This window comes from Lepidochelys kempii, chromosome 4 (assembly GCF_965140265.1).
Source record: "Lepidochelys kempii isolate rLepKem1 chromosome 4, rLepKem1.hap2, whole genome shotgun sequence".
Classification (NCBI taxonomy): Eukaryota; Metazoa; Chordata; order Testudines; family Cheloniidae; genus Lepidochelys; species Lepidochelys kempii.
The window spans coordinates 14780001-14806174 of NC_133259.1; the positions used below are offsets into that span (position 1 = coordinate 14780001).

A 26174-nucleotide genomic window follows, 5' to 3' on the forward strand; every position below is an offset into this window, starting at 1 on the left:
ATTACTTTGCCTTTATCAACATGAATTTCATCTGCCATTTTGTTGCCCAGTCACCCTGTTTTGTGAAATCCCTTTGTCTGCTTTGGAAACATGAAATTCAAAATGAAGTCTAGAGGGTTGCAGTCCTTAGTGAATGGAAACTAACTTTTTCTTTGCACAAACTCCTGCAAATAAAGCCCACAAGTTTGGCAAAGCTCTAAAATGCTTGCAAAAAATGCAAGTGTGAATACAGCATGCTACCTTGTTTGGCCATAGGCTTGCTCTGAAGCATACTGAATTCAGTTGAAGTCCTTTTATTTACCTCAGTGGGCTTTGGGTCCAGTCCCATATGTACAAGTGGGCATGTACCATGTAATTCTAAACTGTTCCATTCATTCTAACATGAGTTAGATTGCAGTGTGATGAAACTACTTAACAGTATCTTTGGAGAATTTACTCTTGCTTGGAGATTCACTATGAATTAACATCTGAAATGTTAGTGTGTAGCTATTTTCTGTTACATTTTGATGAAATGTTTCAACGAAACTTTGAATTTTAATGAAAAAAGCAACACAATTTTCACCAGTTGTTGTGGGGAGGAGTGAGGGTTAACCATCTATAGCATTGGTGAGAATTTTTTGATTGTTGAAATAGTTTGATGCCATTTCAAAATTTAGAAAAATTATGAATTAAAAAAAAAAACTGGCCGAAATTTTTGTAACCAGTTTTTCAAACATCTGTATTGCTACTAGATCTAAAGAAAAAGGATGTGTTTCGTTCTGATTCTATTTTCTTGCATCTCCGTTAATAAGAGTCAGTTACTTTTTCATGACAAATTATTAAACTGATAACTAGGTCACATATCATGCGTGGTTCAGAAAATACTATTTACGTGTTGAGACAGGGAGCAGAAGAATGAGCTCTAATGAATGGAACTCTCACTAAGCAATAGAGAGCTTTGTGATTGGTTTATTGAAATAAATCAAATGATTTCACCTCCATCTAACCCAGAATATCTTAAAATGGATGATAACCTTCTGCTAGAAACATGGTTAAGTTCAGCTACTAAGTATATTTGAACAAAAACTAGTGAGATTCTTTCATGTGAATGAGCCATTAGATCCAATTTGTTTCATGTGATGCATGAAGGTCACAAAGACTGTAGAATGTATCATACCTACTTTTACATGGAGCAGCTTAAAATAACCATATTTCATACTGATCAGGCTTAAGATGATGCAGTAGGCACTAGTGTTGAGCACTGATGTTTTAGTCATATGTAATATAGGTTCTATCAAAATAAAGAAGAACGTTATGGTTCGGTATAATTTTGATAAAGATGTGAGGAACGAAGGTATTGTGGTTACTCCAATGGACTGGGATCCAGGAGTTCTAGATTCAGTTCCTAGGTCTGTCACAGATTTCCTATGTGATGTTTGGCAGGTCACTTAATCTCCCTCCTCCTCCTCTTAAAAAAAAATCATCCTGGATCCATTTTGTCTATTTGGAGATTATAAACTCATCAAGGCAGGGTCTCGCTCTTATTCTGTGTATGTACTGGGCCTAACACAATGGGGCCCTGGTCTTGGGTGGAGATCAGGTGCTAGGTAATATTGATAGTGTACAATCATCATCAGATTGGGTATGCATGGTTTTGGTAAACTTAAACTGGCAGTCTCCCTTTCCAGGGATTTGCAGTCCTAGCAGGGTGGTTGGAATTTCCTGTTGCTGTGTTCTGGTGTGCAGTGTTCCATCACACAGGTTTATTTTATTAGAAGTGATTTTCATGTATCGTATATAGAGAGTAGATTGTTTTAAAGTCTATGTAAAATAGGGATAGTAAGGTTTCCCTTCACTCTGTTTTGCTATTTAGATTGCAAACACTTTTTTGGGCAGGGACTGTCTCTTGCTGTATGTTTTGTATCGGGCCTTGCAAAATGGGATGCTTTTCTCCGCTGGCACCCTTTGGTGCTACTGCAGTATTGGCAACTTAATTGGCAACTGAATATTTTCAGAAAGCCTTGCAATTAGGGGAAAATCACAGCTTTCATTTTTAAAAGAATGTAAATTTCTAGCCCTCACAGTTGTGGAGAAAAGCTTGATGACAAGGCCAAAGTGCAACCAAAATGTTCCAAATCTAGAAGGGGCGTGTGTGTGTGTGTGTATGTATGTATATATATAAAAATACATACATAGAGAGAGTGCGCCATAATGCCAAACCTAAGCGTTCAAGCCCTCTAAAAATCAAAAGATTGGGCCTAAAAGTCATACATTTTATGTATATATATTAATATATTGGGCCTTAGGTCATTTATAATATAGGGCCTAGCAACATTTGGGTTTGGCAGTGTGGCTACTGCTCTATGGTCTAGAAGCTTCCACCTGTTTTGCAGCTGTTTGTCCTATCCCAAGTAGAGTGAGTGACCATAGTTCAACCTGGAGGTGATGACAGCATGGCTAAGTCTTCATTTGAGAGAAATGGTCCAAGTCTCTTGGCCAGGGAAATGTGAAAGAAGCCATTTCTCCCCACTGGCAATCTGCATGCCCAAGAGTAATAAGAAATCTAAGAGGATTCCCACAGCCTGGATGATCTGTGGTGTGGTGACCTAGATTTTTGGTTATGCTACCATAATGGCAAGTTGCATAATGTGTTTCCCTTTCCTACCAGCACCACTTCTGTCATTCCTGGGTTGAGCTTGGTCCAAAAGGCTGTTCTCTATACATCTCTGGAGTTGTTCCAAGTCAGGCATTGTGTTGTTTTGGTGATGACTAGGGCAGTGTCAGTACAGAAGGAGAAAAAGAGTTGATTTTTATCCACATGCTGTTAGAATTAGAGCCAGTAAGAAATAGGGAAACTTTTCCTTTTTTAAAAAAAGTCCCCCTTTTATGAAATTTTTAAATTTGAAGTTCTTGCCATTCAAAATGATGGCAAAGAGCTCTAAAACCGGTTGACAAATAGATGAGAAAATTCGTGAACATTTTAAGAGAAATATTCCCAATTCTTTTATTTTAATGTCAAAATTTTATTAAAATTTCAGATTACCCCCCTGCCCCCAACTTGGCATTTGACTTCCAAAGGCCCCTCTTGGTTGGCAGTGAGGAACATTGGAGAGATTTGTGGGGAAAATTTTGCACTGCCATTACTCCTGTTGCAACTGCTCTCTAGATAAATATGATGAATCCTTTTGTCTCTTGGGCTGCCAATGTGGCACCAGACACAAACACTAAAAATTCCAAGGTTAAAAAGTTGCCCATCTTCTATAGTATCTCAGTAGTTGTCCCATTATCTCTTACTTAAATCGTAGTCTGCTTTTTGTAGTGTGAACCAGTGCGAAGACCCAGTGAGTCCTATTTTAAGCAATTATTGAAGTTGCCTTTCTCCAATCAAAGAGAGGTATTAGTGAAATGAATGGGAGTAATTAGATCTAATTTAGTCATGCAAATGAGTTTAATTAAACGAAATCTACCCTTTAATAACTTCTGGGGAAAATGCTGTTCCTTATGGAGTTTGAAATTTGGTTAAGCTAACAAGACACAATAGCTGAACTGATGAGACCATGATGTTGTAATCTGCGTATGTAAATAATGACACATACAGCATTTAGTCAGCGTCTTAGTAGATGCTTATGGTGGTAACACAAATGGATGCTGAAACATTGAGATAAATTAGAGTATGCATATCCCATGTACAGTTGCTATGGAGGGTTGGTTAGTAGCTTCACTTTGTTTTGAAGATCCATCTACTTAAAGTAAAGCAACTTTAGGAGCTTGGAAAAACCAAGGAAGCATCCTGGCAAGAAAGCTCTTTGATATGTAGGTCATTGGCATACTATTGATGAAGATATTGAACAGAACCAGACCCAGAACTGATCCCTGTGGGACTCCATTCGATATGTTCTTGCAGCTTGAGTGTGAACCACTGATAACTACTCTGGGAATAGTTTTCCAACCAGTTATGCATCCATCTTATAATAGCTCCATCTAGATCAGTGGTTCCCAAACTGAGGTTCGCAGAACATTAGAGAGTTGGCCGGAAAAATTTCACTAATGGCAGCCAGAGGATCCCGGGCATTGGAGGCACCAGATGGGACCCAGTTGCAGGGCAGACAGCTCGAGCCCCAGGGAGAGCGGGGCAGGGCAGTTGGGACTGGCAGCCCAAGCCCTGCCCCGTCAGTGGGGAGCCGGCAGCCCGAACCCCAGGGAGAGTGGGGCCGGGCAGTTGGGGCCAGCAGCCTGATCCCTGGCAGTCAGCGGGACCTGCAGCCAAAGCTCAGTGGAGCTCAGTTGACAAGGGCGGTCAATGGGGTCCAGCAGCAGGAGCCCCATGGAATGCAGAGTCAGCAGCCCAGACCCCAGCATGGGGCCAGTAGCCTGAGCCCTGCAGTGGGCAGGGCAGCAGCTGAGACCCCAGCTGCACAAGTGGCAGCTCGGACCCCTGTCCTTGTCAGACAGGGAAAGTTGGCATCGAGGGCAGAGTAGCAGGGGCAGCGCTGTATGTGGGGGTGGTCCAAGCTAACTTGTCCCTTGCAGGGTACCCTCCTAGGGGCGGACCTCATGGTGGAAGAAAAGCTGTTTGCGAGCCAAACCAGCCAGAATCACGTTGTAGCCAGTGTAGCAGTGTTAAGGTGTGTCAGTAATTGTCATTCTCTCTGGAGTGCTGTTTTGCTTCAGTGACACTTGAGTGAATCTTCTCATTTTCTACTTTGTTGGTTGTTAGCTGTCTCTGTCATTTTTTATTAGAACTTTTGTACGCAAGTTCAATGGATAAGTGGCTGAAAAAGGAAAGTGTAAAGATGCAAGAATCAGCTAGTGTTTCCTCAAGTCCACACTGTGGAAAATCTAAGTCTAATGATCATGATGGTCCTGGAAAGTCATTTACAAAGAAAAGAAAATGTGATGATTATATAAAATATGGCTTTACACGCATTGGTAATCAAGAATGTCCAAAACCACTGTGTGAGATTTGTGGTGATGATCTAGCAAACAGCAGCCTCAAACCTTCTCTACTTCGGAGCCATTTAGAAACTAGGCGTCCTGCACAAATCAACAAGCCTGTTGATTTTTTCAAGCAAAAATTAGCTGAGAGGAAAAGTGACATTACCAGTTTTATATCCAAAGCAGCTATTGATAATGAAAATGCACTTGAAGTGTCATCCTGCCTGAGCTACTGAGTAGCAAAAGCATCAGAAGCCCATACCATAGCAGAGAGCTTGACTGGTCCATGTATAAAAAACGTAGTTCGTTGCATGCTCGGAGAAAAGGCTGCAAAAAGGATTGACATGGTACCTTTGTCCAATAATACGTTGTCATGAAGAATTAATGACATGTCAAGTAATGTAGAGACCACAATTGTACATAGAGTGAAAAACAGTCCATATTATGCTATACAATTGGATGAATCAACCGATGTAGCTAATCTAGCTATTCTGTTACTGTTTGTATGTTATGTGAATGAAGGTCTGGTTGAAGAAGACTTGTTGTTTTGCCGACCATCGGGAGAATTACAACTGGAGAAGATATCTTCAATCTGACTAATGCATATTTTCAAGAAAAGGAAATAGATTGGTTTCATTGCCTAGGCATTTGCACTGATGGGGTCACATCAATGATGGGGAAGTATACTGGATTTGTAGCTCGAACAAAAAAGGTTGCATCAAAAGTCTCTTGGACTCATTGCAGCATCCAGCCCTCACAACAAAACGCATGCCTGAGGGACTGAAGGAAGTGTTGGACAATGCAGTGAAAATGGTGAATTTCATAAAATCGCAGCCAACAAATTCCAGAATATTTCACATACTTTGTGAAGAAATGGGTAGTATACACAGTTGTCTGTTGACCCATACTGACGTTAGCTGGCTCTCACAAGGCAAAATCCTTGTGTGCTTGTTTGAGCTTAGAATGGAAATCCTAATTTTTTTTTCCAACAGCCACCCTTTCCACCTTGCCAGCTGTATGGAAAATAATGTCTGGCTTCAGAGCCTAGCTTATTTAGCAGATATTTTCTCAAGAATTAATTACCTAAATTTATCTCTTCAAGGCCTCCGTATAACAGTTTTCAATGTGCAAGAGCGAGTTGAATCCATGATAAAGAAGTTGCAGTTCTGGGAAAGTTGTTTGGAAAACAATCAAACTGAGTGTTTCAGTAATCTTCATGACTTCCTGGCAGCACATAAACTTCAGTTGGATCAGTGTACTAAAACCAATATAATTGCACACCTAAAAGGACTTTGCACAATTTTCAGAGAATACTTTCCAGCTATGTCAGGTGATAATGACTGGATTCGCAACCCTTGTGATGATACAACTTCCTCAACACAGATATGGAACACTGAGGAAAAAGAAATTGATTGAGATCTCCTGTGATTACGAACTGAAAAGGAGTTTCAGAAATCTGTCATTGATCAACTTTTGGCTGAGTTTAAGAAACGAGTACCCCCTTCTGGTAGAAAAAGCTGCTACAGTTTTGTTACCATTTTCAACAACATACTTATGTGAGAAAGCATTTTCCTCGTATGTATATCTGAAAACCAGACACAGAAACAGACCTGATGCCAAACCAGACTTGAGACTGTGTTTCTCCAGTGGTTCCGGACTTCCAAGAGCTACGCAGAGCAAAGCAAGTGCATCCATCACACTGAGGAAATTTAAACTTAAATTCCTGGAAATATTCATTTTGAGGAGGGGGTTCATGAGATTTCACAACTTAGTGAAAAGGGTTCGCGGGCTCTTAAAGTTTGGGAACCACTGATCTAGATTGTATTTCCCTAGTTTGTCTATGAGAAGGTTATGGAGTACTTGTGGCACCTTAGAGACTAACCAATTTATTTGAGCATGAGCTTTCGTGAGCTACAGCTCACTTCATCGGATGCATACCGTGGAAACTGCAGCAGACTTTATATATATACAGAGAATATGAAACAATACCTCCTCCCACCCCACTGTCCTGCTGGTAATAGCTCTTACAACTCTTTACACAATGTGCATGATAATCAAGTCTGGCTATTTCCTGCACAAAACCTGGATTTTTGATTGTCACTTTGGATGGGCTATCACCAGCAGGAGAGTGAATTTGTGTGGGGGGGTGGAGGGTGAGAAAACCTGGATTTGTGCTGGAAATGGCCCACCTGATGATCACTTTAGATAAGCTATTACCAGCAGGACAGTGGGGTGGGAGGAGGTATTGTTTCATATTCTCTGTATATATATAAAGTCTGCTGCAGTTTCCACGGTATGCATCCAATGAAGTGAGCTGTAGCTCACGAAAGCTCATGCTCAAATAAATTGGTTAGTCTCTAAGGTGCCACAAGTACTCCATAACTTGTCTAAGTAATTTTTAACTTGTTCTTTCCCTATTTTAGCCTCTGATCTCCTCATTTTCACTGGAATTCACTAGGTTAGATGTCCAATTGCTACTAACCTTTTTAGTGAAAACTGAAACAAAATAGTAATTTAGCACTTCTGCCATTTCCAAATTTTCTGTTTTCCCCCCCTCATTGAGTAATGTCCTGTCCTTGGTCTTCCTCTTGCTTCTAATGTATATGTAGAATGTTTTCTTGTTACCCTTTATGTTTCCAGCTAGTTAAAATCTAGTTTTGTGCCCTGGTCTAATTTTGTCCCTACATACTTGTGTTATTTGTTTATATTCTTCCTTTGTAATTTGATCTAGTTTCCACTTGTTGTAGGACTCTTCTTTTGAGTTTCAGATAATTGAAGAGCTCCTGGTTAAGCCAGGGTGGTCTCTTGCCATACTTCTTCTCTCTCCCATGCAGTGGGATAGTTTGCTCTTGTGCCCTTAATTAGATCTCTTTGAAAAACTGTGAACTTTCCTGAATTGTTTTTCCTCTAGACTTACTTCTCATGGGATCTTACCTACTAACTCCCTCAGTTTGCTAAAGTCTGCCTTCTTGAAATCTGTTATCTTTATTGTGCTGGTTTCCCTCCTACCATTCCTTAGAATCATGTACTCTACCATTCCATGATCACTTTCACCTAAGTTGCCTTCCACTTTCAAATTCTCAACCAGTTCTTCCCTATTTGTCAAAAATCAAATCTAGAATAGCCTCCCCCGAGTAGCTTTCTCCAGCTTCTGAAATAAAAAAAATTGTCTCCAATACATTCCAATATCTTGTTGGATAATCTGTGCCCTGCTGTGTTGTTTTTCCAACAGATGTCTGGGTAGCTGAAGTCCCATCACCACCAAGTCCTGTGTTTTGGATGATTTTTTTAGTTGTTTAAAAAAAGCCCCACCCATCTCTTCTTCCTGGTTAGGTGGTCTGTAGTAGATCCTTACCATGACATCACCCTTGGTTTTTAACCCCTTTCATCCTTACCCAGAGACTTTGTGGATATTAGTTTGGATTTGAAAAGCAATTTCATCTGCAGTTCTTTCAATTAACAACAAGCATCCTAAATCAGGGGCAGTAAACATATCCCAATTTGTTTTCTAAGTCAAAGTGAATTACATAGTCAGACATAGGATGACTGAGCGGGAGGCACTGTTGTTTCTGGAAGGACTTTATTTTTCCTTATTTCAGAGCAGCCAATGAAAGGTGATGCTTCTGGCTGCAGCTTCACAACCTGAATTATAGTGGTTGACCTTTGCCTTTTGTGGCTGTGAAACAAGAACAGTGAGTTTCAAATGGTTTCATACTATCCATCTGTGAGGTGTAGTATGGGAGTAATCCACGTATTTTGATGGAATTAATAGACTTTCTATGCTACTGAATGCACGAGAACAACAAGGGCAAGCTGGCAAAGAACCATTGACACAACTTGCTTTCCTTTTCACAGAGAGAATTGCAAATCTGCGTTAGGAGTGCTGGTGAAAGGTTTGGAGTGGTTAAAGCTTGCATACTAAATGCCGTTAGGATCACTTCAAAACTCATTTCGTAGGCTGGGTTGCATCCCATGTGGGAGTCCTAAAGCATGGTCAAATGCACGTAGGGGGCTGTACAGGAGGGGCTCAGACACTGATGTTTGACGGAAGACAGAACGAGGAGAGACTGCTTGTCATAAATATAAAGGGAAGGGTAAACCCCTTTAAAATCCCTCCTGGCCAGAGGAAAACTCCTCTCACCTGTAAAGGGTTAAGAAGCTAAAGGTAACCTCACTAGCACCTGACCAAAATGACCAATGAGGAGACAAGATACTTTCAAAAGCTGGGAGGAGGGAGAGAAACAAAGGGTCTGTGGGTCTGTCTTTATGCTGCCTTTGCAGGGGATAGACCAGGAATGGAGTCTTAGAACTTTTAGTAAGTAATCTAGCTAGGTACGTGTTAGATTATGATTTCTTTAAATGGCTGAGAAAAGAATTGTGCTGAATAGAATAACTATTTCTGTCTCTGTATCTTTTTTGTAACTTAAGGTTTTGCCTGGAGGGATCCTCTATGTTTTGAATCTAATTACCCTGTAAGGTATCTACTATCCTGATTTTACAGAGGGGATTTCTTTACTTCTATTTACTCCTATTTCTATTAAAAGTCTTCTTGTAAGAAAACTGAATGCTTTTTCATTGTTCTCAGATCCAAGGGTTTGGGTCTGTGGTCACCTATGCAAATTGGTGAGGTTTTTTATCCGACATTTCCCAAGAAGGGGGGGGGGCAAGAGTTGGGAGGATTGTTCATTGTTCTTAAGATCCAAGGGTCTGGGTCTGTAGTCACCTAGGCAAATTGGTGAGGCTTTTTACCAAACCTTGTCCGGGAAGTGGGGTGCAAGGTTTTGGGAAGTATTTAGGGGGGAAAGACGTTTCCAAACAGCTCTTCCCCAGTAACCAGTATTAGTTTGGTGGTGGTAGCGGCCAATCCAAGGACAAAGGGTGGAATATTTTGTACCTTGGGGAACTTTTTGACCTAAGCTGGTAAAGATAAGCTTAGGAGGTTTGAATGCAGGTCCCCACATCTGTACCCTAGCGTTCAGAGTGGGGGAGGAACCTTGACACGGCTAAAGAAAGGCTTTCTGAAAGACTGAGTTAGAGAGAGCATATCACTAAAGGCAGGCTTTGCATCTGAGCTGAAAGCACCTTCCGTTTGCTTATTACAATGCATGGGACAGTCCAGTTTCATCAGCTGTGTGCAGCTAGGGCAACTGTAGGACACAACGCCACATTCACTGCTGGTATGGGTACAGCTTCGTTTAAGTCAGGTTAGTTGCATCCATTGGGGGTGAACGTGGCCCTGTGTGTCAGTGTCAAGAAGAAGAAGGATGACTAGACAATGGGTCATAGGCCTTTCTGGATTAATACCTATGTCCTTCATCTTCAGAGGAGTTATGCAGGTGCACATCAAAAAGAGACTAGCTAGGAGATTGGGCTTCAGTCAGGATCAAGGGAGCCTAAAAGGACTGTCCAAGGTCTGGGCAGGACTATAACAAGTATTGCTGATTCTTTGCTATTTCATTTCATTTCTTGTTTTTGTAGTTAGCTTGAGAAAGAAGGAAAATCCCTTTAATGGGAAAGGAGGTCTGATGACAGCCTGTAGGTCAAAGGCTATTGGGAGTCTGAAACCCCTAGAATAGTGTCAAGTGGTAAATTTTGAAGCATGCTTTCCTCTTACAGAAAAAATCCCAGGAGTGGAACATCTACTGCAAACATTGTACGAGGTTCATCTTACTCAGGTCCTTAGGAGCCTGACTAGCTGGGTAGCTGTGCAAAACCCTTTCTGGAGTAGATGAGGGGATTAGATGTGGCTTCTAACAGTGTTAACTCCTCTGCAAATTGCTGATCAGAAATCCCCTGGATGCTTATAGAAGCAGGCAACATGGAGTAGCGGCTCCCTGTCTCCTTCACAATCCAACCATACCCAGCATACTCACAACCCATGGAGCCCCAAGTATGTGGAATTCACAGGGAGGGTATCAGCATGGTCGGGGAGTGGGGAGAAAGAGAAATACAGAATGGATACACTGTTTTCTGCTTCGTGTTCCTGGCCCTATTTCAGTGGCAGTTTATTTCCCTCCATATGTGAGAGGAGGAGCGCATCCGTATCCATACTCTGGTAAAACTGTTGTCTAATATGTGTGTAGTTTTTCGATGACCGCTCTGAAGCACTTGTAGAGCTTAGTCTCACTTAGATTAAATAACTCTTCTCTAATGGTGAAATTCATCCCCTCCTCTCCTGGACAAAGCCCTGCTCCCTTTTCACAGGTAACCCCGATGTTCCTGACCCAGCCTCTGGGTTAAGGAGCTGCGGATTGGTTGAACAGGTCTGGAATGGCTAATCCAGCCACTGGGCTTTTTGGAGTTGTCTCTCTGTTTTGGCTGGCGGTGAGGAAGCAGCATGTACTACACCTACACTGTAAACAGATCATTCTCAGTGAGTCACTGCTTCGGAGCTATAAACATTGTCTGTGGTGTGTTTGCAGTGATAGTAATTAAGAGCCCAAAGGCAATTTAGAAAATAACAAATGAGCTTAAACAAGAGCTAAACAGAAATGTACATGCTGGGGGGAGAGTATGCAATCTGATTCCACAGAACTCCCTTCCTGGAACTTTCCAGCAGGCTACAAAGTGACAACATACTCAAAAATGAAAGATAAGTTAGCAGGGCTACATGACCAAAACAAATTCCCATTGACTGATCACTTCCTAAGGGCATGACTCTCTCCTTAGAATAACTCTGAAAACTGGGCAGATTAACCCTTTCCTGGGCATTACACAGCCTGCCCTCTCTTGTCTTTATTTTCATCTCTGAGTAAAATGTTGTTAGATGCCAATCTACCAAAGACTTAAGTAGATATTTAACTCAAAGCATGCAACTAGTCCCTTGAATACAGTGGGACTGACTCCAGGTGCTTAAAGCTGTGTGTGTACTTGAGCACTTTTCTGGATTGGGGCCAGCATGTAACTTCCAGCTGAACAGGAAGATGTTCACAGAATCCTTCCAGTTTGGCATTAGGGACATTTTGAGTTTGGATGCAGCATTTCTTTTTGAGAAGAACCATAGACAGCATGTCATTTAGCTAAGACAATTCCAGTATGGCTTATACCATCCATCACAGCATGTCATTTAGCTAAGACAATTCCAATATGGCTTATACCATCCATCTCTTTTTGACGTCTCCAGTAGCTAGAGGTCCAGGTGGCAAGAATCCAGCCGCTTCTGGATCAAGACTATTGAAGCTCCTGCTTTTATATACCTATGTCAGAAGCACCATCTGCAATGCATACAACTCAATTTTTGCTGGAGAATCCCACTGCTGAACAAATACATCTTTTAAGCAAGTTAGCAAATGATCTGTTATGCCTTCAATAGGCAAGCTTACCAGTTTAGTAATATCAAAAGGAAAAATCATTACACACATGCAACTTGCTCAGCTTTTCGGGGGGTTTAATATGTGTTCGTCTATTGCTCTGCTTTCATGTAAAGCCTCTGACCCAATCAGGGCATAATTTTGGTCCTTAGCAGGAATTGCTCATAAACTTTAAGGCCAGAAAGGAACCTCATTGAGCATCTAGTCTGACTTCCTGCACGTCACAGGCCACAGAACCTTGCCCATCCACTCTTCTGGCTGAGTTACTGGGGTCCTCAAATCATGATTTAAAGACTTCAAGTTACACAGAATCCACCATTTATTCCAGTTTAAACGAGCAAATGAGACTTGCCCCATGCTGCAGAGGAAGGTGAAAACCATGTGTCTGTCAATCTGACCTGAGGGAAAATTCCTTCCTGAACCCAAGTATGGTGATCAGTTAGACCCTGAGCATGTGAGCAAGACCCAACAGCCAGACACCTGGAAAGAATTATCTGCAGTAACTCAGAGCCCTCCCCATCTAGTGCCCCTTCTGTCCATTTGGGGATATTTGTTACTGGCAGTCACAGATTGCCTACAATGGCTTGTGGCCCATGTCCTCCATCCCCTCTATAAACTTATCAAGTTGTGTTTTGAAGCCAGTTAGGTTTTTTGCCCCCACGGCTCCCTTTGGAAGGCTGTTCCGGAATTTCACTCCTCCGATGGTTAGGAAGCTTAATCTAATTACAAGCCTAAACTTGTTGATGGCCAGTTTATATCTATTTGTTCTTGGATCAACATTGGCACTTAACTCCTCTCCCTTCCTGGTATTTATAGAGAGAAATCCTATCTCCCCATAGTGTTTGTTTAATGCAAAAAAAGCCAAGATACTTGAGTATTGTATCATTAGGTAGGTTTTCCATTCCTCGGATCATCCTAATAGCCCTTCTCTGCACCTCTTCCAGTTTGAATTCATCTTTCTTAAACATGGGAGACCGGAATTAAACACAGTATTCCAGATGAGATCTCAGCAATGCCTTGTATAATGGCAATAACACTTTCCTACCTCTACTGGAAATATCTCACCTGATACATCCTAGGATTGAATCAGCCTTTCATGGATGCATCACATTGGCGGCTCAGTCATCCTGTGATCAACCAATACACCCTTTCTTTCCCTCTGTTGCTTCTTCTCCTCTGTCACTTCGAACTGATAAGTCCCCAGGTTGTAGCAAAAATTCAAGTTGTTAATCCCTAAGTGTATGATCTTACATTTTTTCAATATTAAATTTCATCTCATTTCTATTACTCTAGTTTTCAAAGTCCTCTAGATCTTTTTGTATGATATTCTGGTCCTCTTCTGTATGGGCAGTACCTCCCAGCTTTGTGTCATCTGCAAATTTTATTAGCATATTCCCACTTTTTGAGCCAAGGTCATTAACAAAAATGTTAAATAAGGGATCCGTCTTGGGACCATTCTTAGGAACTCCACTAGTAACCTCCCTTCAGCCTGACAGTTCACCTTTCAACATGACCTATTGTTGTCTCCCCTTTAACCAGTTTCTTATCTTCTCCAATTTAATAATTTCACATGTATCGAATGCCTTACTGAAATCCAGGTAGATTAGATCTGCTGCATTTTCTTAGTCTAAAAAAGTCTCAGAGAATGAGATCAGGTTGGTCTGGCATGATCTTCCCCTTGTAAAACCATGTTGTATTTTATTCCAGCTACTATATACCTCTATATCCTTAACTACTTTCTCTTTCAAAATTTGTTCCAAGACCTTACATACAATTGAGGTCAAACTAACAGGCTTGTAGTTTTCTAGATCATTTTTTCCCTTTCTTAAAAATAGGTACTATATTAGCAATTCTCGAGTCATAGGGTATGATCCCCGAGTTTACAAATTAATTAAAAATCCCTGCTGTTGGACTTGCAATTTCATGTGCCAGTTCCTTACGTAGTCTTGGATGGAGATTATTTGGGTCCCTTGATTTGCTACCATTAAGCTGGTTGAGTTTGACTTTCACCTCAGATGTAGTAATTTCTACTTCCATATCCTGGTTTCCATTAGCCACTCTGCCACTACCCCTAAGCTCCTCATTACTCTTATTAAAAACTGAGGCAAAGTATTACTTGAGATGTTGGGCCATGCCTCGATTATCTTTAATCTCCACCCCATCCTCAATGCTTTATGGTCCCACTTCTTTATTCCTTGTTTTCTTTTTATTTATGTGGCTTTAGAACCTTTTACTATTGGTTTTAATTTCCTTTGCAAGGTCCAACTTTGGCAGTTCTCACTTTTCCCCTATGCTTTCTGACTGCCAAGGGGTAGCTTTTCTTGTTGATCCATCCCATCTTCCATTCTTTGTAGGCTTTCTGCTTTCTCTTAATAAGCAGTTTGAGATGCTTGTTCATCCAGTTTGGTCTGCAACCCTGCCCTACATTCCCTCCCTCCCCCTCTGACCCCTTCTTTGGGATGCAGGTTTCAGATACTTTAAGTCAAAGTTGTAGAAGCTAATTCAAAGCCTCCTCCACGTTCAGATCCTTGAGTTCTTCAGTCCAGTCCACTTCCTTAACTAATTGCCTTTTTTTTTTAAAGTTTGCCCTTTCGAAATCAAGGACCCTAGTTGCAGATGTACTTTTATTTATCTTTCCATTTCGTTTAAATTGAATTCCCTCATGATCGCTCGAACAAAGGCTGTCCTCTATGAAATCTAAAATGGCATCACCTCTTATTGGTTTGGTGACTATTTGGTGAAGAAATCTGTCCGCTATCGCATCCACGAATTCTGGGCCCTACCACTGTTAGCAGCACTTCTGTCCACTTTGTATCTGGGAAATTAACGTCTCCCATCATCTCAAAATTCCCAGTAGTATTTATTTCATTAAAAATATAGAGATCTCTATCCATATCCAAATGGAATCCTGAGGAGTCTGTAGCAGACCCCAAGCACTATCCCAGTGAGACTTCTGCTGGCTTTCTTCCCCAAAGTGATTTTGACCCAATCAGATTCTGTTTTATCCAGATTACTCTCTGTACATAGAGACATCCAGACAAGTGGTGCTATTGTCATTTCATCCAGAAGGCTACTGGTCTTCCATTTAATGTTGACAATTTAGATTAATTTTGTGTGCTGTACGAGGGGGTTTGCGTGTCAAGCAATTTGTATGGCTAGAGAATTTGGTTTGTAGCATTATAGATTTGTGGGCAAGATACCAAAACTGGATCTAGATTCAGGTGTTATTGACTTCCTGAAAAGCTCCCAGGGTGTTCAGACCTGCAGTTTGTGTCCAGTCCCATCTCCAGTCTAAAGATATGGACTTCCTGTCTTTTTAATTAATTACCCAATCAATCAGTCGGATGCTCATTAAACTGAGACAAAATTCAAGCGTGGAGCAGTGGATTTTTGACTCAATCCATTTCTATCATTGTTTTGATGTTTGGATGACAACTGCTAATTTGAGACTCCCATTGTTTTAGTCCTATTTCCTTTCTCTGGGATGCCTGATTTTCCCAAAATAACCTCAGAAAATATCTTGCCTGCAGGACTTCCCCTCTCCTCTTTGATTAAGTTCAAAGGGTGATGGTGCAGGGTCTCAGTGGAGGCCATAGAGCCTGGCACCATGTTCGTTTTCAGGGCTGTTTATGGGTGATTTGTCGCCTTGTCAGCCTGCTTGGTGGAGGTTACTGTCTTGTTGAAGAGAAGAGGAATTTTGCAGGGTGGGGTTTGAGCTGGCAAGGATCACCCTCAGGCCTGCTGCAGCGTAGACTGGTGGAAATGACTTGGGGTAATCATGGGAAGACAGATGTCCCACAGAGTTGTGAGGACAGAAGGAAATGGTAAGTCTTTCTGACTAAAGGCACCCCCTTAGAAAGGAATTCAAAGTGTTGATGTTTTTCGGATTGTTTTTTCAATAAATGTATTTTTTTTATTTTTTGTCTCTTCCTAATTTGATTATTGGAAAGCCAGTCTGAACCATATTGAAAATATTTTAGTAAACATATCCAGAGTTCTGCCCCGGGGCAATAATAATTATAAGAGCTGGTTACAAGAGAACATTTTGTCAGTTTTTCACTTTTTCAAGTACTGACCTTCCTTAACTAAAAACATTTCAAACAGCACTGGTAATGTTGAGCTGCTCAGGCTAATTGGCTTGAGCCACCTTCTCTGAAATTAAAAAAATGCATTTTCTCTGTGCCAATTATTTACTTTTTAAAGATATTTTTGAAGATGATTCGTTATTGCAGTAAAAGCTGTTAAAGCTGTTCCTGCTGAAGATGAGTGTCCTCTGCTTTATCTGCCTTTTGCTTTTAATGCAACCAAGACACCACTGTTAATTGTCTGTTTTGGCAGAGAGTCAAACACAAAAACGTATATAAAATAATTATTTGGATTATGCAGATTCTGGAAACTTTATAACATGTCACTGGGCTTTGTAAGATTGCCCTTTGTAAGTACTATGGTACTGGGCTTTTAATAGACTAGGGGCCCTGGTGCTTTTTTTTTTAAACAAGCCTTTTACATACACTGCAGCAGTTAGCTTTTGTCCAATTTTCGACCATTCTCTGCACACAAAAACACGGTGTATTTTGTATAGATATTAAAGAAAGATTGATAGATATGGATACACACATCTCAGGTACCTACATGGCCTCCATCCCATCTGAGTGCCTCACAATCTTGAATGTATTTATTCTCACAACACCTCGGTAAGACAGAGAAACACTATTATCCCTCTTTTACAGATGGGCAAATGAGGCACAGAGAAACTGACTAATTTGCCTGAGGTCACTCAGGAAGTCTTTTGGATCAGGGATTTAAACCACTAAAGGTTGCTGCCTTAATCACTGGACCTTTCTTCCTCGTGTGTGTGAGATCAAGGTTCTCTCTCTCTCTTTACATGTATATACATAGATTTTTCAGAAGACTCCATAAGACTACAAAGTTGCATGGGGAAGTTCTACTAAGGCTTCTATGGTTGGCACTGGGACCAGTGCCCTATCAGCAAATATGGGAAAGGCTATTTTAAAATGCCAGCTGAAGAAACCTTAGCCGTGCATTGCCTGTTCATGGATGTTTCCATGGCAATAGAGCTGGAGTTGTGGTGAAATAGGGATGCCCACCATGCCAGCTGTAAAAACCTCTCCACAAAGGTAAAGATTACACTGTCACAGACCTGCCACAAAAGCAATTCACAGGTGTTAGTCAGTGTTACAGGAGATGTATACAGCTGCTTTGTAATGTCCTCTGTGGGCACAGACTTGTAATAGAGCAGCAAAGGGGAAAAAAAATCAGAAAGTCAGGAGTCCATTAAAAATACAGAAAAGTAAGGATTTTTTTTTTTAAATTTAACATCCCAGACGAAACATTAATGCACAAAATTGGAGAAGCAGCTCCATAAGAAATAAAAACCTGGGGCAGGTTTTAGTCCCGTAGCTCCACCCTTCGTAGCTTCTGACCAGTCAGTCCCCTTCCACAAGACTTAAAATGGAGTCTTAAACATTGCTGCCTCTTAGACCCAAGGTAATTCTACCAACACATTTTCCTAAGGTCATTTAGAAGGAGACACCAATCCTGCAGTACATATTCTGCTGTTTGGGTCCTGCCTTTTTATCTCTCCCTAGGGCTCAAAGAATTTTAATACAAATACAAGCTCCGACCTTGTCCCCATGGGTCCCACACTTCCAGGCGGTTTATGCTAGCCTCAGAGGCTCACTGCGACCCTCCACATAGCCCTTCTCACTCTAGGGCCAGGGTTACAGTCTACTGAGCCCTTTTCATCACAAGCCAGCAAGGAGGTTGGTGAGAGAACTCCAACAGTCTCTTTTGTCCCTACAGGCTTATTCCCAAACAGTTTAGCCTCCTGTCCTGACGGGCCCATCTTTCCTTCCCAGGAGGTGTTTCTGTAGTGGCAGGTTGGGGGGAACCCAGGCCCGCCCTCTACTCCGGGTTCTGGCCCAGGGACCCTAATGGCAGCAGCTCTTGGCAGCCGACCTTTCACTGCCAGAGTTGCTACATTTCCCTGGGCCACTTCCCCACAGCTCTCCCGCTTCTCTCTTCTTCACCCTTACCTTAGAGCTCCCTTATCGATGGCTTGAGGGTGTCTTCATTACTCAACCCTGCAGCCACTCTGGCTCTCCTCAGGGTGACTGGAGTGAGTCCTTTTATAGTATCAAAAGGGCCTTAATTAGAGTTAGGTGTTCACATTAACTTAATGGCCTCACCTGACTCTTTGCAGGTTAATTGGAGTCAGGTGTTCTCATTAGCCTGGAGCAGCCCCTGTTCTGGTCAGTCAGGGAACAGAAAACTGCTAATCCAGTGGCCAGCATATCTGCCTTCTGCTACTCTGTTGTACGGCTTCTTCATGGGGAGCACGGGCATGTACTTGGCACGGTTCACCCCAATCCCGGACACCTGGCCCTTTTGCGGTGTGAGGGAAACCCTGGCGCACGTCTATTTGGAGTGCACCAGGTTGCAGCCCCTATTCCGGCTCCTCACGAATATTTTGTTAAGGTTTTGGTTGCACTTTTCTCCTCACCTTCTTATCTATGCACTCTCTGTCCGTGGCCCCACTAAGTCGCGGGACCTCCTGGTCAACCTCCTCCTGGCCCTGGCTAAAGTGGCCATCTATAAAACCAGGATGAGGAGGTTGGCCGATGGAGTCTCCTGCGACTGCGGGGCCTATTTCCGATCCTCTGTCCATTCACGCCTCCGGGCGGAGTTCCTCTGGGCGGCGTCCACTGACTCTCTTAGAATCATAGAATATCAGGGTTGGAAGGGACCCCTGAAGGTCATCTAGTCCAACCCCCCGCTCGAAGCAGGACCAATTCCCAGTTAAATCATCCCAGCCAGGGCTTTGTCAAGCCTGACCTTAAAAACCTCTAAGGAAGGAGATTCTACCACCTCCCTAGGTAACGCAGTCCAGTGTTTCACCACCCTCTTAGTGAAAAAGTTTTTCCTAATATCCAATCTAAACGTCCCCCACTGCAACTTGAGACCATTACTCCTTGTTCTGTCATCTGCTACCATTGAGAACAGTCTAGAGCCATCCTCTTTGGAACCCCCTTTCAGGTAGTTGAAAGCAGCTATCAAATCCCCCCTCATTCTTCTCTTCTGCAGGCTAAACAATCCCAGCTCCCTCAGCCTCTCCTCATAAGTCATGTGTTCTAGACCCCTAATCATTTTTGTTGCCCTTCGCTGGACTCTCTCCAATTTATCCACATCCTTCTTGTAGTGTGGGGCCCAAAACTTGACACAGTACTCCAGATGAGGCCTCACCAATGTCAAATAGAGGGGAACGATCATGTCCCTCGATCTGCTGGCAATACCCCTACTTATACATCCCAAAATGCCATTGGCCTTCTTGGCAACAAGGGCACACTGCTGACTCATATCCAGCTTCTCGTCCACTGTCACCCCTAGGTCCTTTTCCGCAGAACTGCTGCCTAGCCATTCGGTCCCTAGTCTGTAGCGGTGCATTGGATTCTTCCATCCTAAGTGCAGGACCCTGCACTTATCCTTATTGAACCTCATCAGATTTCTTTTGGCCCAATCCTCCAATTTGTCTAGGTCCTTCTGTATCCTATCCCTCCCCTCCAGCGTATCTACCACTCCTCCCAGTTTAGTATCATCCACAAATTTGCTGAGAGTGCAATCCACACCATCCTCCAGATCATTTATGAAGATATTGAACAAAACTGGCCCCAGGACCGACCCTTGGGGCACTCCACTTGATACCGGCTGCCAACTAGACATGGAGCCATTGATCACTACCCGTTGAGCCCGACAATCTAGCCAGCTTTCTACCCACCTTATAGTGCATTCATCCAGCCCATACTTCCTTAACTTGCTGACAAGAATACTGTGAATACTCTTGACACCTTTGAGGAGCGGTGAGCGCTGTCCGGGGTTCTCTGCTTGGTGTCCCCGTCCGGTTCCCTTCGTTTGACCCTTTGACCGCACTCCCGTCCCTGTTGATCATTAGTTGTCCTCTGTAATTACTTGGTTTTCCAGATCCTGTGGACCCCCCGTTAGGCTGGGGGGGGGGATCCCTTAGCAGTGGGCGGACTTTCCTGGATCCTAATAAGGCTACTCTGTTGTACCCAGCCGGCCTGGGTCTATCACAATAGACATATATTGCTTTATTGCAAACCAACTTTCTGAGTGTCCATGTTCTCTGTGAGAGCCTGTTCTGTCACATCCTCCACGCCTTTTAAAGAGACACCCCCGCCCCCGTGCTACATCTGATGCAACAGCTCAGGTTGCACTGTGCTTTGGGGACATGCTATGAAGTGTTGGCCAGGAATATTTTTAGATCCAGCCCATCTCCTTTGTGCATGGATTTACACCAGAAGGAAGTGTGCAGAGTCCATATTTTGTAGAATCTTATAAAAGTTGTGAAATTCACATAAGTAGTATGAAAATAGTGAAGTTAAAAGTTTACTGAATTTCTGTTGAAATTACTGCCAGTTTTTATGATTTTTTTTTTTGCTCTCTCTCTCTCTATCACATACTTGCACACAGCCACTAATCCCACCCCTACCTTGGAATCAGTACAAAATTTTGTCATTTTCAAATATTCATCCATATTTCAGATATTTTCACAGCAGGCCGAATCCTGAGACATGCTGTTTAAGGGGCAGGGAGTAGATGGCTCTTTGACTCCGTTTCTGCAAACGAGCTGGCAGAGGGGTTGCATTGTTCTTATTAGGACATGGAGAGCTTGTATTTAACAATTATATTCTTTCTTTATTCAGACATTACCTAACATAGAAACTAGAGCCTGCTGTATGCTGATCTCTTCTGCTGATCAGCCCTTGGCTAGTCCAGAGCCTTCTGAACACAGAGGGTGTGCAGGCAGACCCCACAATAGCAATTGCTCCATATAGGGGTGCTCCAATTTCCTGCCCTGTCCCCTCACTCCAAGAAATGGGGAAGCATAGGAAGAATCTGACACTGGGGTGTATCTGAGGCACCATTCTTCTGGGGATAATCCAGGAGAGGTGCCGCTCATATAGTGACCCTAGCTTAGTGCTATGCTTAAAGTCACAATCTAGCCCATAATATTATTATATAATAGTGGATGAAAGAGTAATGAATATGTCATTTGAAAACCTTACTGTTGAGAAACATGGTTTCAATATGAGATCAAAAAGAGTGGGCCAGATTCTGCTTTCATTTGTATCTGGTGTAAATCATGAGTAAATCCTTAGGCTACAGTGGGGCTACTCTGGATGGACACCAGTGGAAGGGAGATCAGAATTTGACCCTGTACTGTGCATCTGAGATTCCAAACATTGCACTACATTGTACTGTGCCGTATAAATTATACAACACTCTGATCTTTTCTGTGGTTCCCACTGTTCGTCATTTGCGCGACATACTGAAACTCCTGTAGCTCTGATGTGCTGTGCTACAGTTGGGCTCAGTGGAAGCTTGAGAGACGCACTGGTTTATTCATAAGTATACAGAGGTGACAACTGTCAAAGACTAATGCTGGAGGATCTTCTGGATGCTTTCAGTACATAAGGGGAAATGAGTATCCACAGGGATGTGGAGTGTTTTAAGTCAGTTTCTCTGTCTCTCTAAAGGCATTTGACATAGTTATGTAGTAACGCTGGTGATGCATAATTAAGCACTACTATATCTGAGTGTGTTTAGAGTACAAAATACTCATCTGATATGAAAAGTGAGTGTTTATGTATTAATGCGCTTTTCTTTCATGCCTTCTTGATTCCATTAGTAATGGAGGCATTGTGTAGTGTAATAGAAATGATTAACTTTAATTGCACTTGTTTGTTGGGGAAAGAGACATATAATTAAAAATCTGACATACTTTGTACCTTTTTTTTTCCTTCAACCATTTACTTTTTGGCATCTCTTCAAGAGGACATTCCATAAGACCACTGTTGTCTCCTGCTGCAAATATCACTTCTGCTGTGATGCCTGTAAGAAATTAAACAACTTCTGATGCTGGATTGAAGGTCAGATGATGCTAGTTGGCACTTCACCTTTCTATAACAATAGCGGACGATATTTTCAAAATTAGCTAGTGATTTTGGGTGCCCGACCTGGTACACTTTGAAGGAGTCTGAGTTTCAGAAAGTGCTGAGCACAAACCCACTGAAAATCAGACCCTTTAAAAGTTTATCAGAAATTGGGCACCCTGGAAATTGAGGCACCCCAAATCATTAGTGACTTTTGAAAATCTTGGCCAAGATTTTTAATGTAAACTATATGAGTACATACAAAGACTATGCATTTCATTTTAAACCTTCTCCCTCTGGCCGCCTACTCTCTGCTCCCACAAATGTTTACATTATTTGTATATGTCTATTTAGTTTGTAAATTCTTCTGGATAAGTACTTTGTTTTCATACATAGATTCATAGATACTAAGGTCAGAAGGGACCATTATGATCATCTAGTCTAACCTCCTGCACAACGCAGGCCACAGAATCTCACCCACACACTCCTGCGCAAAACCTCACCTATGTCTGAGCTATTGAAGTCCTCAAATTGTGGTTTAAAGACTTCAAGGAGCAGAGAATCCTCCAGCAAGTGACCCATGCCCCATGCTACAGAGGAAGGCAAAAAACCTCCAGGGCCTCTTCCAATCTGCCCTGGAGGAAAATTCCTTCCCGTCCCCAAATATGGCGATCAGCTAAACCCTGAGCATATGGGCAAGATTCACTATCTTTACTGGGGCCTCTGTGTAGTATTCTAATAAAAATATTATACGCTAATGATCATAAGAAGAGCTAAAGTACGAAAGTCATGGACTCCAGAAAAAAAGTTTGAAATATTGTAGAGCCTTGGAGGAGCACAACATTTGAGGCAATTTTAAAAGATTTTAGGGTACCTGACACATTTGCACTCCTCGATATTTGAATCCTGTTTGGTTTCCAGCTTCTTAGCATCATAGCTTCTGTTTCTTGTCATTTATCATGTAGCCAGAAATTGAGTCTCATTCCTTTATTCTTGTGAATGGCTTTGGGATTAATTTTGAAGAATTTTAAATCTAGAATAAAACATCATCTTCATAAAAGGAGGTTGTATGTAGGATGTTCCCTAGTTTTATTCCAGATTTAAAATTCTTCAAAATCAATCCCAAAGCTTTGAGGTATAGCCACTAGCTGTGATCTTCAAAGGTGCCTAAGGGATTTGGATGTCCTGTCCCCATTAATTTTAATTAATTGTGCATCCAAATCCCTTAGCTACCTTTGAAAATCTTAGCCATTAAGTCTAACATGAGCTTCAGCCTTGTCATTCATAGATTCATAGATTCATAGATATTTAGGTCAGAAGGGACCATTATGATCATCTAGTCTGACCTCCTGCACAATGCAGGCCACAGAACTTCACCCACCACTCCTAAAAAAGACCTCACACCTATATCTGTGCTATTGAAGTCCTCAAATTGTAGTTTGAAGACCTCAAGGAGCAGAGAATCCTCCAGCAAGTGACCCATGCCCCATGCTACAGAGGAAGGCGAAAAACCTCCAGGGCCTTCCAATCTGCCCTGGAGGAAAATTCCTTCCCGACCCCAAATATGGCGATCAGCTAAACCCTGAGCATATGGGCAAGATTCATCAGCCAGATACTACAGAAAATTCTTTCCCGGGTCATTCATGGATTCCTCTTCAAAAAAAGCCTTTCCACCGTAAGAATGACACCCACCACTGGCACTTTTTCACCCATGAACCCAACCAATGCATAAAATTAATTCCTACCATGTATCCATCCCCAAAGCCCTACCCCAAGCAAAGTTTTCACTTCAAAAAGGCAGAAGTGCCAGAGACTTCTTGAAGTCCACTGGAGACTTAGGTGCAGATCCTCAAGTATTTAGGCTCCTAATTTCCATTGATTTCAAATGTGCAATGGTGTGGTAGCCATGTTGGTTCCAAGATATTAGAGAGACAAGGTGGGGGAAATAATATCTTTTATCAGAAATTGGTCCATAAAAGATGTTACCTCACCCACCTTGTCTCAATTGATTACAAAGGAAGTTAAGAGCCTAAATACTTTTTGAGAGTCTGGGCCATTACTGTTGGTTTTACATGATCATACAAACCCCAAGATAGATAGGCTTAATCTATTGTCCTAGAGTGGGTCAACATTTTCTCAATGTTGAGATTTTGACAAAATGTTTCATTGGAAATTTGATTTTTCAGTGAGGGGGAAAAAAATCTAAATATTTTTTTCCTGGCCAACGCTACAGTAAATGTATTCTATTGGGAAATCTATTTTTCCTAAAACTGAAAATTAAAAAGGACAATTACCCTGTCAAAAGCCTTTTCATCATCAAGTGTTAATACATTTCTATTTCCCCCTGGGTTTTTTTTTGAATAACAATTAAAACCTTTTAATATGTCTGAAGATCTCTCTCCCTCCTGACCGGGCTGCACACGTCCCTGGCGACAGTGTGAATTCCTCAGCAAGTCAGACTGCCTGAGCATGCCTGCTTTGCCTGCCTTCCATAGTGGCGATAAACAGCGGAATTGCCCACAGTTACAAGGTACGATGCAGCCCTTTCTATTCTTAAGGTGAAAACGTTAAAACAACAGAAGAACCCACCTGCTAATAAGCTCACCAGAGATCATCCCAACTCCACAAAGGCTCTGGCTGGTTTCAGACTTTCGAATCCTTCCCGACAGATTGGGGCCCTCCCTTTGGTCAGAAGGTCCTGTCTGTTTGCTGGATCAGAAACAAGGCCCTGAGTCAGTTTAAACACAGGCAGTTTATCCCAAAGTCCATTTCTCTTTCTGCTGGTCCAATTTGAACCAATATAGGCAAGTCTTCCCGGGAGGTGGTACCTCCCTGCAGGTGTTACAACTTGAGTGAATTTGGCTAATCACCCAACACCATTTTTAGGTCCTGGAGGACTGTAAGGGGCAGAATGTGGGGCTGGTGGGTGGCCCTGCACCGGCAACTCCTCCGGCACGGCTGTCCCACCCCCAGCCCTTCCACACAGCGGCATCTCCTGGGGTCTGTGCATTTGAGTTGATTTTTTCCCCCCAGCTTTTCAGTTTGCTGAAAAATTCAAAACATTTTTGTTTCAGTTCAACCCAAAATGAATTTTTCTTCAATTTTTGAGAACTGGCTGTGAACTGAGAACTCAGTTATTTACACAGCTCTAGTTCCAACCCTGCTGCTGAACCATGTGGTTGTCAATATGATCCCATATGATGGAATTGCTGTCTTTTCAGTTTGCTTGTTTACAAACCTAGGAAACTAGATAAAAAAAACCCCCTATGTTAAAAGAATGTTGCCTATTCAAGCACTCAAAAATCAAGAAATACCAGAATTACGGTTGCCTGTGAAACCTTAATTTGGCCCCCCTATGTGTATGCGTTATAATATAGTCTTTAATTATATGATCATCTATGATTATTTTTTTTGACAGAACTCCTGCATCATTCAATTTTCACCTGATTTTGGTTTGCTGTATTGTTTCTGCACTACTGGGCTACCAAATTTTTGAGGTTGGCTACCAAAATTATTTGTTCAATATGTTTAACATAGTGAGTTGGAGAAATGTTTAGGAGTAGGAATCCTGGAAATTTCACTCTTTCTTCCTTTGTGTTCTCTCTCTCCCTCACTCGCTTCTTTGTATGCTCCTGTGCATTTCTTTGTCTGTGTGTTCCTCTGTCAATTTCTCCCTCTTTGTGTGTTTGCTTCTGTCTTCCTTCCTAATTCTCTCTCCCTTTATTCTCAGTGTGCAGGCTCTGAGCTCTTTTCCCTTCTTTCAGGTTCATAGAATAGTGCCAGGCTTCTGCACTGAAGAGTTTTACCCACACTTCCTGCTGTGAGTGAAATTGACGAAGTAAGATGGTGTGGTCCGGGTCAATTTCACTCACAGTGGGCATCAAAGGTACAGCATTTCTGTGCAGGGACATGGCACTGCTTTACCTTTCCAGATGCCTGTGCCAGGTCAGCAAATACTAGAAAAGAAGGATAGCGTGAT

At 42.1% G+C, this 26174-nt stretch overlaps 1 long non-coding RNA gene across 6 annotated transcripts in view; it reads left to right on the forward strand.

Annotated features, from left to right (window-relative positions):
* LOC140910162 (uncharacterized) overlaps positions 1–26174 on the forward strand; it is a 378033-nt gene that overhangs the window by 262732 nt on the left and 89127 nt on the right. For 3 of the 6 annotated variants that reach the window (XR_012158436.1, XR_012158434.1, XR_012158435.1), the window contains one exon: positions 22096–22192. The exons of the other annotated variants lie outside the window; for them this stretch is intronic. This is a non-coding gene — a long non-coding RNA (uncharacterized lncRNA). The remainder of the gene's footprint in view (positions 1–22095; positions 22193–26174) is intronic. 6 annotated transcript variants of the gene reach the window in all.